The sequence below is a fragment of the Chamaea fasciata genome, unplaced genomic scaffold, assembly GCF_029207755.1.
Source record: "Chamaea fasciata isolate MVZ Bird 193981 ecotype frontalis unplaced genomic scaffold, bChaFas1.0.hap1 SCAF_518, whole genome shotgun sequence".
In the NCBI taxonomy this organism is placed as follows: domain Eukaryota; kingdom Metazoa; phylum Chordata; class Aves; order Passeriformes; family Sylviidae; genus Chamaea; species Chamaea fasciata.
The window spans coordinates 31,440-48,733 of NW_027094603.1; positions in this window are offsets into that span (position 1 = coordinate 31,440).

Below are 17,294 nucleotides of genomic sequence, written 5' to 3' on the forward strand. Positions count from 1 at the left end.
CCCCGGTGTCACTGTCCCCGTGTCCCCGTGTCCCCTGAGGGCACAAAGAGCGGGCAGTGCCGCACCCCCCGGTGTCACTGTCCCCGTGTCCCCTGAGGGCACAAAGAGCGGGCAGTGCCGCACCCCCCGGTGTCACTGTCCCCGTGTCCCCGTGTCGCCTGCGGGCACAAAGAGCGGGCAGTGCCGCACCCCCCGGTGTCACTGTCCCCGTGTCCCCTGAGGGCACAAAGAGCGGGCAGCGCCGCACACCCCGGTGTCACTGTCCCCGTGTCCCCGTGTCCCCGTGTCCCCTGCGGGCACAAAGAGCGGGCAGCGCCGCACCCCCCGGTGTCACTGTCCCCGTGTCCCCGTGTCCCCGTGTCCCCGTGTCTCCTGAGGGCACAAAGAGCGGGCAGCGCCGCACCCCCCGGTGTCACTGTCCCCGTGTCCCCGTGTCCCCTGAGGGCACAAAGAGCGGGCAGCGCCGCACCCCCCGGTGTCACTGTCCCCGTGTCCCCGTGTCCCCGTGTCCCCGTGTCCCCTGCGGGCACAAAGAGCGGGCAGCGCCGCACCCCCCGGTGTCACTGTCCCTGTGTCCCCGTGTTCCCGTGTCCCCGTGTCCCCGCGTCCCCTCAAAGCAGGACGACCAGGGCGGTGTCGCCAGTGTCCCCACGTCCCCAAGCGGCGGTGACGCGGGCACAGCTGTCGTTACCCTCGGCTGCCACCAGGGGGAGCCGGAGGCCGCGGGAGGGACCCCGGCCCGGCTCTGCCGCCCCAGGAATAAAATTTATTTTGTATTAAATCCTATATAACACAAAAATAAAACCTAAGAATATAATTTGGTCTGTTTACATAAAATATATAAAACACGTATAACTGCGCACGTTTATTCATAATATGTAAACTACATGTAAAGACATTAAATATAGAAAAACATATTTTTCTTTAATATATTGTATAGTCTATTGATGTAGAATATATAAAATACATCTTCGTATATAATATAGGGGAGAATAAATAAAATAGATATTTTTACGTAATGTAGAGGACATATTAAAATATATGTAACATTTAATATATTCCCACGCCAACATCCTCCTCTTTCATCGGGGACCTCGGGGTTAAAAAAAGAACAAAAAAACCCACCAAAAAAAAGAAAAAAAAAAAAAAGAAAAAACGAACACCAAGAGAGGTTTTACTGATTAAATTACTGCCGGAGATCAATTTCAATTTCACCCGGGGTTGGGGTTGGAATTTTTTTGTTTTGTTTTGTTAGGAGAAGGAGGAGGAGGAGGGGGAAGGTGTAGGGGACGAGGGGTGAGAAAAATCAGACTTGCAAATTCCGGCCTGTAATTGTTCCTGAAGCAAAAACCAAACAAACAAAAAAGAAACAATAATAATAAAAAAAAATTAAAACAAAAAAAAATCATTTTAAAATAAGGAGTAAATAAGAATAGTAAAATACAATAATAGAATTAATTTATTAATATATAAATAATAAAATTTATTACTTCATTAAATATAGATATACTAAAAATAAGTGAATAAAAAATAAAATTAATGAAGAATCATAACAAATAATAAATGACAAGTAACAATAATAAACGATAAAAGTAATAAAGACAATAAAAACACTTTTAAATAATAAAGAAGATAATAATAAATAAAGATCGTAAAAATAATAAATATAATAGAAATAGTAGAAATTAATAAAAAAATAAATAATAAAATAATTTTTAAAAGCAAGAAAAAATAAAAATAAATTTTAAAAACTGAATAAAAGCAGTCTGGCTCTCCCTGCCATGCAGGGGAACAATTTCAGGAGCTTTTTCTGAAACTGGCCAGGAGCGGGGCCGGGTCTTGCCCTCCCCCCGTGCCAATAATTCGATTTTTGGGCCGCAGCCGGGGCAGCTCCAAAGGAGACGGATGGGAGGGGCCGGGGCTGAGGCAGCTCTGGCATCATCCATCAGCCTCTACAAGGCACAAAAATTCCCAATTTTCCGACAGGTGAAAACCTCCGAGTGCGGCGGCCCCGTGCCCAGGCACAGCCCGCTTCAGCCGGGCTTTTGATTTTCATTTTTTGGGTTTTTTTTTTTGCTTTTTGGGGGTTTTTTTGGGTTTTTTTTTCTCTTTTTTTTAAGGTGTTTTTCCGGTTTTTTTTTTTTCCTAGCCCGTCTTCCCCGTGATGGAATTGTATTTATTCATTAATATTGGAAATAACGTGAATTTTTCTACTAAAACCGTGTTGTAAGGGGCGGATCAAATGCGGACACGCGGAATTGCGTTGTAAATGTCACGTGTGACATCATGTGCGCGACACGTGTGACGTCATTTGCGATTAAATGAGTTCTACAAATTATTGCGTGAATTAGAATGATCTATAAAAATATCGTGTATTGTATAAAATATATTTAATTAGATATTATATATATATACTATATGTATAATATAATTATATCGATTTATATATTTTTATGTAGTGAGATTATCGAGGTGGGATTTCCCAGGTGGGATTTCCCAGGTTGGATTTTCCAGGTGGGATTTCCCGGGTGGGATTCCCGAGGTGGGATTTCCCGGGTGGGATTTCCCGGGTGGGATTTCCCAGGTGGGATTTCCCGGGTGGGATTCCCGAGGTGGGATTTCCCGGGTGGGATTCCCGAGGTGGGATTTCCCTGGTGGGATCTCCCAGGTGGGATTTCCCGGGTGGGATTTCCCGGGTGGGATTTCCCGGGTGTGATTTCTCCGGTTGGATTTCCCAGGTGGGATTTCCCGGGTGGGATTTCCCGGGTGGGATTTCCCAGGTGGGATTTCCCGGGTGGGATTTCCCAGTGGGATTTCCCAGGTGGGATTTTCCAGGTGGGATTTCCCAGGTGGGATTCCCGTGGTGGGATTTCCCGGGTGGGATTTCCCAGATGGGATTCCCGGGTGGGATTTCCCAGGTGGGATTTTCCAGGTGGGATTTCCCGGGTGTGATTTCTCCGGTTGGATTTTCCAGGTGGGATTTCCCGGGTGGGATTTCTCCGGTTGGATTTTCCAGGTGGGATTTCCCGGGTGTGATTTCTCCGGTTGGATTTTCCAGGTGGGATTTCCCGGGTGGGATTTCCCGGGTGGGATTTCCCGGGTGGGATTTCCCAGGTTGGATTTCCCGGGTGGGATTTCCCGGGTGGGATTTCCCAGGTTGGATTTTCCAGGTGGGATTTCCCGGGTGGGATTTCCCGGGTGGGATTCCCGAGGTATTTTGAGATCACATCTGCTGACTTAGAGCGGCCGCGGGGTAGGACAGACATTGTCGAGAGAGAAATCGAATTAAAATCCAGTTCCAAATGACGGCCCTGCAAACAGAGCAGACATTCCGGAGAAACGGAACCACGGGCGGAGCGCTGGAGTAGGATCCACGAGGAGTAATTTTAGATTATTAATTCTGAGACATTAACGGCAGTGTGTGGTAAAGGCTGACAAGACAAAAAAAAAACAACAAAAAAAAACCGTTTATAACGGATTGGAATTAGGGAATGGTTTGGCTTCTGATCGGGATGGCGTGGATTGTAACATCCGCACCGCCTCACCCTTCACGTGAGACTGAAAACGGGATGAAAATGGAATGAAAACAGAGTGAAAACGGAATGAAAATGGAGTGAAAACGGAGTGAAAATGGAGTGAAAACGGAATGAAAATGGAATGAAAACGGAGTGAAAATGGAATGAAAACGGAATGAAGACGGAATGAAAATGGAGTGAAGACGGAATGAAAACGGAGTGAAAATGGAATGAAAACGGAGTAAAAACGGAATGAAAACAGAATGAAAATGGAATGAAAACGGAGTGAAAACAGAATGAAAACGGAATGAAAACGGAATGAAAACGGAGTGAAAACTGAATGAAAACGGAATGAAAAAGGAATGAAAACGGAATGAAAAAGGAATGAAAACGGAATGAAAATGGAATGCAAATGGAATGCAAACGGAATGAAAAAGGAATGAAAACGGAATGAAAATGGAGTGAAGACGGAATGAAAATGGAATGAAAACGGAGTAAAAACGGAATGAAAACAGAGTGAAAACGGAATGAGAACGGAATAAAAAAGGAATAAAGCGCCTCTCAGGAGCCCCATCTCTGGGTCGAAGACAGGGACAATCCCACATCACCCCCGGCAAACCGAAGTCAGGAGGTGCCTCCACCTGGTCCAAACCACGCCGGGGGTCTGGGGCACTCCCCCGGTCCTCCCCCAGGGGCTGAGCGTGGAGGGTCTGCCTCCCGGCTTTTTGTGCCTTTGGGTTTTTTCTCTTTTTTTTTTTTTTCTTTTTCCACGTTCATAAATCAGCGCTCTTTGTGGCCCCGCACAATTCGGGGGTTTTGGGTTCGAAAGAGGGTCCCGGGTCCTTTCAGGTTGATAAAGGCGCGAGGCGGGGGTGGAGCAGCAGGGAGGCGTCACCAGCACATAACACTTTCATTGCCCTGTCAAAATAAAGAATGCTGCTGCTGCCGCTGCTGCAGCCGGGCCCAGGGCAGGACAGGGGCTGGAAAACCCACAGCGGGGACTGAAAACCCACAACGGGGGCTGAAAACCCCACAACGGGGGCTGAAAACCCCACAACGGGGACTGAAAACCCCACAACGGGGACTGAAAACCCATAACAGGGACTGAAAACTCACAACGGGGACTGGAAACGCACAACGGGGACTGAAAACCCCACAACAGCTCAGGGCAGGACAGGGGCTGAAAAACCCACAACGGGGACTGAAAACCCCACAACGGGGGCTGAAAACCCATAACAGGGACTGAAAACTCACAACGGGGACTGGAAACGCACAACGGGGACTGGAAACCCACAACGGGGGCTGAAAACCCACAACGGGGACTGGAAACTCACAACGGGGACTGGAAATGCACAACGGGGACTGGAAACCCACAACGGGGACTGGAAACCCCACAACAGCTCAGGGCAGGACAGGGGCTGAAAAACCCACAACGGGGACTGAAAACCCCACAACGGGGACTGAAAACGCCACAATGGGGACTGGAAACGCACAACAGGGACTGGAAATGCCACAACGGGGGCTGAAAACCCCACAGCAGGGATTCAAAAACCCCACAACCACCCCTCCCTCTGTTTTTCCCAACAGGGGCGGTGGTGATCCCATTGAGTTTGGGGTCATGGTGATCCCATGGGGTTTGGGGCCGTGGTGGTCCCATGGGGTTTGGGGCCGTGGGTTTGGGGTCATGGTGGTCCCATGGGGTTTGGGGCCATGGTGATCCCATTGGGTTTGGAACCACCGTGGTCCCATGGGGTTTGGGGCTGTGGGTTTGGGGCCATGGTGGTCCCATTGGGTTTGGGGCCATGGTGGTCCCATGGGATTTACGGGTGTGGTGATCCCATTGGGTTTGGGGTCATGGTGGTCCCATGGGGTTTGGGACCACCGTGGTCCCATTGGGTTTGGGGTCGTGGTGACCCCATGGGGTTTGTGGCCGTGGTGGTCCCAGCCCAGGGTCCATCCCCCAGTCATTCCCATTCCCTTTGGGATCATCCAGCCGGCCCCAGGAGCGCTCCAGCCCCCCTGCCCCCCGATCCCCCAAACCCCTGAACCCTTCCCAAGGGCAGAGAGGTTCCCCCAGCCCCGCCTCAAACAGCCCCACAGGGATAAAATCCCGTTCATTGGAAGCGCCTGGGGCATTTCCAGGGGCCAGCGGGGTGGGGAGGAGTTTCCAGAGCAAACGGGCCGGACTGAACGGGAGGAATCTGCTTTTCCAGCATCCCCGGGGCTCTGGGGGCACGATAAACCCGGCCTGGGGCTCCAATAAACCCGGCCTGGGGCTCTGGGGGCACGATAAACCCGGCCTGGGGCTCTGGGGCTCCAATAAACCCGGCCGGGGGTTCTGGGGACAGGATAAACCCGGCCTGGGGCTCCTCAGCCCTTTTCTGCTTCCACCGCAGCCCAGAGGAAAACCTCCGTCTCGGTGGATCCCCCAAGAAAATGGATCAAGTCTGGATCTTTCAGGAGCCTGGAAGCGGTCGCTGGTGCTAAATCCAATCTGTATTTTAAACATTATATTACATAGCAATAAAAATAAATACTGTAATTATTACACGTACTAAAGATCATGATCCCACCCTTGACCCTTTCTCCTTCCAGGAAAGGACCAACTCGGAGGCTCAGGGCCGTAGAACCTCCAGATTTGGTGACTTTCCTCACCCAACCAACTGATTATTTTTTTTCCCCCCCTGGTTTCTGGAGGTCGTCCAGCTCCAAGTTGTTCTTCGGAGCTGAAAGCCTGGGAGAACATCCAGACTTTCCTCCATGGGGCCGCCCGGAACCTCTCCGGAAGCCTCCACCCGCCGCGCCCGTTTCGTTGCCTGTTGATTTATCGCCCCTCGAGTTAATTATTGACCTCAGCCTGGCCTCCGTCGATGTTTTCCTCCCCCAGGCCAATCAATCTCGACGTTCTCCTCGACAGGAGTCGATATCTCCCCATGGTTTCGCCTCTCCTCCTGTTGCTAATTTCTTCTGAAAGGGGTTTTTTTTTTCTTAATTATTTATGTTTTGGAGCTCAGACTTTTGCTTGTCCACCACGGGCAGAGCCTTTGCCGCTCCACGCTGGGACGTCACGGACACAAACCCTGGGTGACATCAGGTTCCTTTCTTGATTTCCTTTCTTGATTTCCTTTATTTATTTCCTTTATTTCCTTTCTTTATTTATTTCCTTTCTTTATTTCCTTTCTTTATTTCCTTTATTTATTGACTTCCTTTATTTATTTCCTCTGTTTATTTCCTTTATTTACTTCCTTTCTTTATTTCCTTTCTTTATTTCCTTCCTTTATTTATTTCCTTTCTTTATTTCCTTTCTTTATTTACTTCCTTTATTTATTTACTTTCTTTATTTCCTTTATTAATTTGCTTTCTTTACTTCCTTTCTTTATTTCCTTTATTTATTTCCTTTCTTTATTTCCTTTCTTTATTTCCTTTCTTTATTTCCTTTCTTTATTTCCTTCCTTTGTTTATTTCCTTTCTTTTTTTCCTTTATTTATTTATTTCCTTTCTTTATTTCCTTTATTTATTTCCTTTCTTTATTTCCTTTGTTTATTTCCTTTATTTACTTCCTTTCTTTATTTCCTTTCTTTATTTTCTTCCTTTATTTATTTACCTTCTTTATTTCCATTCTTTATTTCCTTTATTTACTTCCTTTGTTTATTTCCTTTATTTCCTTTGTTTATTTCTTTTATTTATTTATTTCCTTTGTTTATTCCCTTTATTTATTTACTTCCTTTCTTTATTCCTTTCTTTATTTCCATTCTTTATTTCCTTTATGTATTTCCTTTATCCAGGCGATGAGACCTGGAAAAATCTCCGCTGTTTTTAACCCTTTCTGGTTTCCCACAGCTGAGAGGGTTGTGTGCTCCTGCCAGCCAGGCTTGGAGCTGGACAAACCTTGGGGGGAAAAAAAAAAGGGAGAAGAATTCACAGCTGATGCCCAAATATTGATGGGAACGTTTGTTCCTGTTGGTGTCGCCTCCGGCTTGGTCCTTGCGTGGTGACACCTCAGGGCTGGTGGTGGTGGGATGTCAAGTTGTCCCTTTTTTGGACCCAGAGGTGGGGCTCCTCAGAGGTGTTTTAAAAGACTTTTATTCCATTTTTGGCCTCGTGTTAAAGGTGAGACAATACAGAGAGAACACCCGTCTGAGGACACCGGGGCGAGGACCTGGAGCTCCATGGGACACATCCCCTGGTGGGGTCTGGAGGGGTCTGAGGACACCGGGGCAAGGACCTGGAGCTCCATGGGACACATCCCCTGGTGGGGTCTGGAGGGGTCTGAGAACACCGGGATGAGGACCTGGAGCTCCATGGGACACATCCCCTGGTGGGGTCTGGAGGGGTCTGAGAACACCGGGATGAGGACCTGGAGCTCCATGGGTGGTCAGGTTTTGGGAACTCTCTACAAATCCATTTCCCAATTGGGACACATCCCCTGGAGAACACCAGGATGAGGACCTGGAGCTCCTTGGGACACATCCCCTGGTGGGGTCTGGAGGGGTCTGAGGACACCGGGACGAGGACCTGGAGCTCCATGGGACACATCCCCTGGTGGGGTCTGGAGGGGTCTGAGGACACCGGGATGAGGACCTGGAGCTCCTTGGGACACATCCCCTGGTGGGGTCTGGAGGGGTCTGAGGACACTGGGGCGAGGACCTGGAGCTCCATGGGTGGTCAGGTTTTGAGAATTCTCTACAATTCCATTTCCCACATTGGAAAATGTGTCTCCACATCCTCTGGAGGCATCTGAGAACACCGGGACGAGGACCTGGAGCTCCATGGGTTGTCCTCTCTCATCCCCAGTGGCACCTCCGCGGTTTGGGCTCCAGAGTGTGGGACGAGCTGTTGGATTGACAGCTGGAGCTTTGGTCTGCCCATAACCAAACCCCACCCTGGGGGGCACAAGGCCGTCGGCTCGGTGGTGGGTTCAAGGCAGGATTTGCTGGTCCCAGAGGGTTTTTCCAGCCTGGGCGATCCCACGATCCGATCTGGGGACGGATGTCTGCTCCTTCCCCCTTGCTGCAGCCCCTGACACCACCCCTGGTGCCCCTCCGCCCACCGAGGGAGGCCGACAACCTCCACGTCCCCCCTGCCACCTCCAGCTTCTGATGTTTAAATGGAGCGGATTGACCCGGAGTGAGCGCGCTGAGCCCTGCCCGACCTTTGAGACGCCAGAGCCAGGGTTCGGCTTTCTGCAGCCCCGACCTCCTCCCGCATCTGCCTCCTCTCTCAACTCGCTGCCGCCTGCCCACCCTGCGGGGCTGGGGTTGTTCTGCTGGGCGCTGGAGTGGGCTCCTCCAGCCACCGGGAGCTTCCTCTGGTGGACAAAACGCCCGGCCGAACCCTTGGTGGGTCTGAGATCCAGAGAGGTGACCTCACACCTCACCAGGCCACTCCTGTGTCCAGCCGGACCATTGGTGGGTTTGATATTCAAACCAGGTGACCTCACACCTCATCAGGCCACTCCTGTGGCCCCCAGGGACACCAAGGGCACCCCCAGGGACACCTCGGGGACTGCCAGGGCCCCCCCAGGGACACCTAGGGGACAGCCAGGGCAGCCCAGGGACACTCAGGGCCCCCCCAGGGACACCTAGGGGACAGCCAGGGAACCCCAGGGACACCCTGGGCACCGCCAGGGACACCTAGGGGACAGCCAGGGAACCCCAGGGACAGCCAGGGCCCCCCCAGGGACACCTAGGGGACAGCCAGGGAACCCCAGGGACAGCCAGGGCCCCCCCAGGGACACCAAGGGGACAGCCAAAGCACCCCAGGGAGACCCAGGGCACCCCCAGGGACACTCTGGGCACCCCCAGGGACACCTAGGGGACAGCCAGGGCACCCCAGGGACAGCGAGGGCACCCCCAGGGATATTTAAAGGACTGCCAGGGCACTCCAGGGACTGCCAGGGCACCCCCAGGGACACCTAGGGGACAGCCAGGGCACCCCAGGGACACCCAGGGCACCCCCAGGGACACCTAGGGGACCTCCAGGGAACGCCAGGGACAGGTACGGGACAGCCAGGGAACCCCAGTGACACCCTGTGCACCCCCAGGGACACCCAGGGCACCCCCAGAGACACTGAGGGCACAGCCAGGGCACCCTAGGGACAGCCAGGGCACCCCAGGGACACCCGGGGCACCCCCAGGGACACCTAGGGACAGTCAGGGCACCCCAGGGACACCTAGGGGACAGCCAGGGCACCCTAGGGACAGCCAGGGCACCCCGAGGGACACCTAAGTGACAGCCAGGGCACCCCAGGGACATCGAGGGACAGCCAGGAACCCCCTGGGACAGCCAGCTCACCCCCACGGCCCCCTCCACCTCCAGGAGCTATCAAAACCCTCCTCAGGTTCTTTGATGCCTCAAATGGGCCGCCCAAACCTCCCGAATACCCCCCAAAGCACCCAAAGCAGCCCCCAGGACTCCCCCCAGACCCCCCACAACCCAAAAACCCCCTCCACGACAACTCAGGACCCCCAGGATCCCCCCAAATCCGCGCCCCCCTCACCCTGAGGTCCCGTTTGAGCCGCTCCACGTTGCGGACAGGCACCAGCTCATCAAGCCCCAAGCACCAACACCTGCGGGACTGGGATGGACTGAGAGCACTGGGAGGGTGACCAGAGAAACCTGGGATGGACGAAGAGTGGACTGGGATGAACTGGGATGAACTGGCAGGCGTGTGGGGGTCCATGGTGGCCACTCGGTGCCTTACTGGTCTATACTGGGATGGGTCGGATGGCCCCAGGGGAGGGGGTGAGGCCACACTGGTCCAGACTGGGAGGGGAGTCACCATGGCGCCGGAGGCGGAGTCGAGGATACGAGCGAGGCAGGGACACCTATGGGGACAGCCAGGGCAACCCAGGGACACCAGGGCCGCCCCCAGGGACACCTAGGGGACAGCCAGGGAACCCCAGGGACACCCTGGGCACCCCCAGGGACACCTAATGCACCCCCAGGGACACCTAGGGGACAGCCAGGGCACCCCAGGGACACCTAGGGGACAGGAAGGGCACCCCCAGGGACACCCTGGGCACCCCCAGGGACACCCAGGGCACTCCCAGGGACACCTAGGGGACAGCCAGGGCACCCCCAGGGACACCCAGGGCACCCCCAGGGACACCTCGGGGACTGCCAGGGCCCCCCCAGGGACACCTAGGGGACAGCCAGGGCAGCCCAGGGACACTCAGGGCACCCCCAGGGACACCGAGGGGACCTCCAGGGAATCCCAGGGACACGTACGGGACAGCCAGGGAACGCCAGTGACACCCAGTGCACCCCAGGGACACCCAGGGCCCCCCCAGGGACACCTAGGGGACAGCCAGGGAACCCCAGGGACACCTAGGGCACCCCCAGGGGTGCCCTGGCTGTCCCTGGGGCAGCCAGGGGGTGCCCTGGCTGTCCCCAAGGTGTCCCTGGGTTTGCCTTCCCTGTCCCCTAGGTGTCCCTGGGGTGCCCTGGCTGTCCCCTCGGTGTCCCTGGGGGTGCCCAGGGTGTCCCTGGAGTGCCCTGGCTGTCCCCTAAATGTCCCTGGGGGTGCCCTGCCTGTCCCCTTGGTGACCCTGGGAGTGCCCTGCGTGTCCCTGGGGTGCCCTGGCTGTCCCCTAGGTGTCCCTGGGGGTGCCCTAGGTGGCCCTGGGGGTGCCCTGGCTGTCCCTAGGGTGCCCTGGCTGTCCCGTAGGTGTCCCTGGGGAAGCCCAGGGTGTCCCTGGGGTTCCCTGGCTATCCCCTAGGTGTCCCTGGGGTTCCCTGGAGGTCCCCTAGGTGTCCCTGGGGGTGCCCTGGGTGTGCCTGGGGTGCCCTGGCTGTCCCCTAGGTGTCCCTGGGGGTGCCCTGGGTGTCCCTGGGGGGGCCCTGGCTGTGCCCTCGGTGTCCCTGAGGGTGCCCTGGCTGTCCCTCGGGTGCCCTGGCTGTCCCATAGGTGTCCCTGGGGGTGCCCAGGGTGTCCCTGGGGTTCCCTGGCTGTCCCCTAGGTGTCCCTGGGGGTGCCTTGGTGTCCCTCGGGCTTCTCTGGCTGTCCCCTAGGTGTCCCTGGGGGTGCCCTGGCTGTCCCCTAGGTGTCCCTGGGGGTGACCTTCCTGTCCCCTAGGTGTCCCTGGGGGTGCCCTGGCTGTCCCTAGGGTGCCCTGGCTGTCCCCTAGGTGTCCCTGGGGGTGCCCTGCGTGTCCCCTCGGTGTCCCTGGGGTTGCCCTGACTGTCCGTAGGGTGCCCTGGCTGTCCCCTAGGTGTCCCTGGGGGTGCCCTGGGTGTCCCTGGGGGGGCCCTGGCTGTCCCCTTGGTGTCCCTGGGGGTGCCCTGGCTGTGCCCTCTGTGTCCCTGAGGGTGCTCTGGCTGTCCCTAGGGTGCCCTGGCTGTGCCCTAGGTGTCCCAGGGGTGCCCTGGCTGTCCCGTCAGTGTCCCTGGGAGTGCCCTGGCTGTCCCTAGGGTGCCCTGTCTGTGCCCTTGGTGTCCCTGAGGGTGCCCTGGCTGTCCCTAGGGTGCCCTGGCTGTCCCCTAGGTGTCCCTGGGGTGCCCTGGTGTCCCTCGGGGTGCCCTGGCTGTCCCCTAGGTGTCCCTGGCGGTGCCCTGCCTGTCCCCTAGGTGTCCCTGGGGGTGCCCTGGCTGTCCCCAGGGTGCCCTGGCTGTGCCCTCGGTGTCTCTGGGGGTGCCCTGGCTGTCCCTAGGGTGCCCTGGCTGTCCCCTCGGTGTCCCTGGAGGTGCCCTGCGTGTCCCCTAGGTGTCTCTGGGGGTGCCCTTGCTGTCCCTAGGGTGCCCTGGCTGTGCCCTCAGTGTCTCTGGGGGTGCCCTGCCTGTCCTCTAGGTGTCCTTGGGGGTGCCCTGGCTGCCCCTCGGTGTCCCTGGGGGTGCCCTGGGTGTCCCTAGGGGGCCCTGGCTGTCCCCTAGGTGTCCCTGGGGGTGCCCTGGCTGCGCCCTAGGTATCCCTGGGGGTGCCCTGGCTGTCCCTAGGGTGCCCTGGCTGTGCCTTTGGTGTCCCTGGGGGTGCCCTGGCTGTCCCTAGGGTGCCCTGTCTGTCCCCTAGGTGTCCCTGGGTGTGCCCTGGGTGTGCCTGGGGTGCCCTGGCTGTCCCCTACGTGTCCCTGGGCTGCCCTGGGTGTCCCTGGGGATGCCCTGGCTGTCCCCTAGGTGTCCCTGGGGGTGCCCTGGGTGTCCCTGAGGTGCCCTGGCTTTCCCCTACGTGTCCCTGGGGTGCCCTGGCTGTTCCCTATGTGGCCCAGGCGGTGCCCTGGCTGTCCCTTGGGTGCCCTGGCCGTCCCCTAGGTGTCCTTGAGGGGTGCCCTGGGTGTCCCTGGGGGTGCCCTGGCTGTCCCCTAGGTGTCCTTGGGGGTGCCCTGGCTGTCCCTAGGGTGCCGTGGCTGTGCCCTCGGTGTCCCTGGGGTTGCCCTGGCTGTCCCTAGGGTGCCCTGGCAGTCCCCGAGGTGTCCCTGGGGGTGCCCTGGGTGTCCCTGGCGGTGCACAGGCTGTCACTGGGGTTCCCTGGCTGTCCCGTACGTGTCCCTGGGGGTGCCCTGGAGGTCCCCTAGGTGTCCCTGGGGGTGCCCTCGCATTCCCTGGGGTGTCCCTGGGGGTCCCCTTGGTGTCCCTGGGGGTGCCCAGGGTGTCCCTTAGGTGTCGCTGGGGGTGCCCTTGATGTCCCCTAACTGTCCCTGGGGGTACCCTGGCTATCCCTAGGGTGCCCTGTCTGTGCCCTTGGTGTCCTTGGGGGTACCCTGGCTGTCCCTAGGGTGCCCTGTCTGTCCCCTAGGTGTCCCTGGGGGTGTCCTGGCTTTCCCCTCGGTGTCCCTGGGGGTACCCTGGCTGTCCCTGGGGGTGCCCTGGCTGTCCCCTAGGTGTCCCTGGGGGTGTCCTGGCTTTCCCCTCGGTGTCCCTGGGGGTGCCCTGCCTGTCCCTGGGGGTGCCCTGCCTGTCCCCTAGGTGTCCCTGGGGGGGCCCTGGCTGTCCCCTAGGTGTCCCTGGGGGTGCCCTGGCTTCCCTAGAGTGCCCTGGCTGTCCCCTAAATGTCCCTGGAAGTGCCCTGGGTGTCCCTGGGGTGCCCTGGCTCTCCCCAAGGTGTCCCTGTGGGTGCCCAGAGTGTCCCTGGGAGTGCCCTGGCTGTCCCCTAGGCGTCTCTGGGGGTGCCCTGCCTTCCCCTAGGTGTCCCTGGGGGTGCCCTGCCTGTCCCCTTGGTGTCCCTAGGGGTGTCCTGGGTGTCCCCGGAGTGCCCTGGCTGACCCCTAAATGTCCCTGGGGGTACCCTGGCTGTCCCCTAGGTGTCCCTGGGGGTGTCCTACCTTCCCCTAGGTGTCCCTGGGGGTGCCCTAGGTGTCCCTGGGGGTGCCCTGGGTGTCCCTGGCGTGCCCTGGCTGTCCCCAAGGTGTCCCTGTGGGTGCCCATAGTGTCCCTGCGAGTGTCCTGGCTGTCCCCTAGGGGTCTCTGGGGGTGCCCTGGGTGTCACTGGAGTGCCCGTGCTGTCGCCTAAATGTCCCTGGGGGTGCCCTGGCTGTCCCCTAGGTGTCCCTGGGGGTGCCCTGCCTGTCCCCTAGGTGTCCCTGGGGGTTCCCTGGCTGTCCCCAGGGTGCCCTGGCTGTGCCCTCGGTGTCTCTGGGGGTGCCCTGGCTGTCCCTAGGGTGCCCTGGCTGTCCCCTCGGTGTCCCTGGAGGTGCCCTGCGTGTCCCCTAGGTGTCTCTGGGGGTGCCCTTGCTGTCCCTAGGGTGCCCTGGCTGTGCCCTCAGTGTCTCTGGGGGTGCCCTGGCTGTCCCCTAGGTGTCACTGGGGGTGCCCTGTGGGTCCCTGGAGTGCCCTGGGGGTGCTCTGGTGTCCCTGGGGGTGCCCTGGCTGTCCCTGGAGTGCCCTGGCTGTCCCCTAGGTGTCCCTGGGAAGGCCCTGGCTGTCCCCTAGGTGTCCCTGGGGTGCCCTGGCTGTCCCCTAGGTGTCCCTGGGGGTCCCCTTGGTGTCCCTGGGGGTGCCCAGGGTGTCCCTTAGGTGTCCCTGGGGGTGCCCTTGCTGTCCCCTTGGTGTCCCTGGTGGTGCCCTGGCTGTGCCCTCGGTGTCCCTGAGGGCGCCCTGGCTGTCCCTAGGGTGCCCTGGCTGTGCCCTTGGTGTCCCTGGGGGTGCCCTGGCTGTCCCTAGGGTGTCCTGGCTGTCCCCTAGGTGTCCCTGGGGGTGCCCTGGCTGTCCCTAGGGTAACCTGGCTGTCCCCTAGGTGTCCCTGGGGGATCCCTGCCTGTCCTCTAGGTGTCCCTGGGGGTGCCCTGGCTGTCCCCAGGGTACCCTGGCTGTTCCCTCGGTGTCTCTGGGGGTGCCCTGTCTGTCCCTAGGGTGCCCTGGCTGTCCCCTAGGTGTCCCTGGGGGTTCCCTGCGAGTCCCCTAAGTGTCCTTGGGGGTGCCCTGGCTATCCCTAGGGTGCCGTGGCTGTGCCCTCGGTGTCCCTGGGGTTGCCCTGGCTGTCCCTAGGGTGCCCTGGCTGTCCCCGAGGTGTCCCTGGGGGTGCCCTGGCTGTCCCTCGGGTTCCCTGGCTGTCCCCTAGGTGTACCTGGGGGTGCCCTGGCTGTCCCTCGGGTGCCCTGGCTGTCCCCTAGGTGTCCCTGGGGGTGCCCTGGGTGTCCCTGGGGTGCCCTGGCTGTCCCCAACTTGTCCCTGTGGGTGCTCAGAGTGTCCCTGGGAGTGCCCTGCCTGTCCCCTAGGTGTCCCTGGGGGTGCCCTGGGTGTCCCTGGGGTGCCCTGGCTGTCCCCTTGGTGTCCCTGGGGGTGCCCTGTGGGTCCCTGGGGTGCCCTGGAAGTGCCCTGGTGTCCCTGGGGGTGCCCTGGCTGTCCCCTTGGTGTCCCTGGGGGTGCCCGGGGTGACCCTGGGGATGCCCTGGCTGTCCCCTCGGTGTCCCTGGGGGGGCCCTGGCTGTCCCCTAGGTGTCCCTGGGGGTGCCCTGGCTGTCCCCGGGGTGCCCTGGCTGTCCCTGGGGTGCCCTGGGGTGCCCTGGCTGTCCCGTAGGTGTCCCTGGGCTGCCCTGGCTGTCCTTGGGGTTCCCTCGCTGTGCCCTTGGTGTCCCTGAGGGTGCCCTGGCTGTCCCTAGGGTGCCCTGGCTGTGCCCTAGGTGTCTCTGGGGTGCCCTGGCTCTCCCTAAGGGGTCCCTGGGGGTGCCCTGGCTGTCCACTAGGTGTCCCTGGGGTGCCCTGGGTGTCCCTGGGGTGCCCTGGCTGTCCCTTAGGTGTCCCTGGGGGGGCCCTGGTTGTCCCCTAGGTGTCCCTGGGGGTGACCTGGCTGCCCCTGGGGTGCCCTGGCTGTCCCCTAGATGTCCCTGGAAGTCGCCTAGGTGTCCCTGGGGGTGCCCTCGCTGTCCCTGGGGTGCCCTGGCTGTCCCCTCGGTGTCCCTGGGGGTGCCCTGGCTGTCCCCTAGGTGTCCCTGGGGGTCCCCTTGGTGTCCCTGGGGGTGCCCTGGCTGTCCCCTAGGTGTCTCTGGGGGTGCCCTGGGTGTCCCTGGGCTGCCCTGGCTGTCCCCTAGGTGTCCCTGGGCGTGCCCTGGGTGTCCCTGGGGGTGCACAGGGTGTCACTGGGGTCCCATGGCCGTGACGTACGTGTCCCTAGGGGTTCCCTGAAGGTACCCTAGGTGTCCCTGGGACTGCCCTGGATGTCCCTGGGGGGGCCCTGGCTGTCCCTGGGGGTGCCCTGGCTGTCCCTTAGGTGGCCCTGGGGGTGCCCTGGCTGTCCCCTAGGTGTCAATGGGGGTGCCCTGGCTTTACCCTCGGTGTCCCTGGGGGTGCCCTGCCTGTCCCCTAGGTGTCCCTGGGGGTGCCCTGCCTGTCCCCTAGGTGTCCCTGGGGGTGCCCTCGCTGTTCCTGGGGTGCCCTGGCTGTCCCCTAGGCGGCCCTGGGGGTGCCCTGGGTGTCCCTGGGGTGCCCTGGCTGTCCCCTAGGTGTCCCTGGGGGGGACCTGGCTGTCCACTAGGTGTCCATGGGGGTGCCCTGGGTGTCCCTGGGGTTCCCTGGCTATCCCCTACGTGTCCCTGGGGTTGCCCAGGGTGTCCCTAGGGGTGCCCTGGCTGTCCCCTAGGTGTCCCTGGGAGTGCCCTGGGTATCCCTGGGGTACCCTGGCTGTCCCCTAGGTGTCCCTGGGGGTGCCCTGCCTGTCCCCTAGGTGTCCCTGGGAGTGCCCTGGCTGTGCCATCGGTGTCCCTGAGGGTGCCCTGGGTGTCCCTGGGGGGGCCCTGGCTGTCCCCTAGGTGTCCCTGGGGGTGCCCTGGGTGTCCCTAGGGTGCCCTGGCTGTCCCCTAGGTGTCCCTGGGGAAGCCCTGGCTCTCCCTAGGGTGCCCTGGCTGTGCCCTCAGTGTCTCTGGGGGTGCCCTAGGTGTCCATGGGGGTGCCCTGGAGGTCCCCTAGGTGTCCCTGGGGGTGCCCTCGCATTCCCTGGGGTGTCCCTGGGGGTCCCCTTGGTGTCCCTGGGGGTGCCCAGGGTGTCCCTTAGGTGTCGCTGGGGGTGCCCTTGATGTCCCCTAACTGTCCCTGGGGGTACCCTGGCTGTCCCTAGGGTGCCCTGTCTGTCCCCTAGGTGTCCATGGGGGTGTCCTGGCTTTCCCCTCGGTGTTCCTTGGGGTGCCCTGCCTGTCCCTGGGGGTGCCCTGCCTGTCCCCTAGGTGTCCCTGGGGGGGCCCTGGCTGTCCCCTAAATGTCCCTGGAAGTGCCCTGGGTGTCCCTGGGGTGCCCTGGCTCTCCCCAAGGTGTCCCTGTGGGTGCCCAGAGTGTCCCTGGGAGTACCCTGGCTGTCCCCTAGGCGTCTCTGGGGGTGTCCTGCCTTCCCCTAGGTGTCCCTGGGGGTGCCCTAGG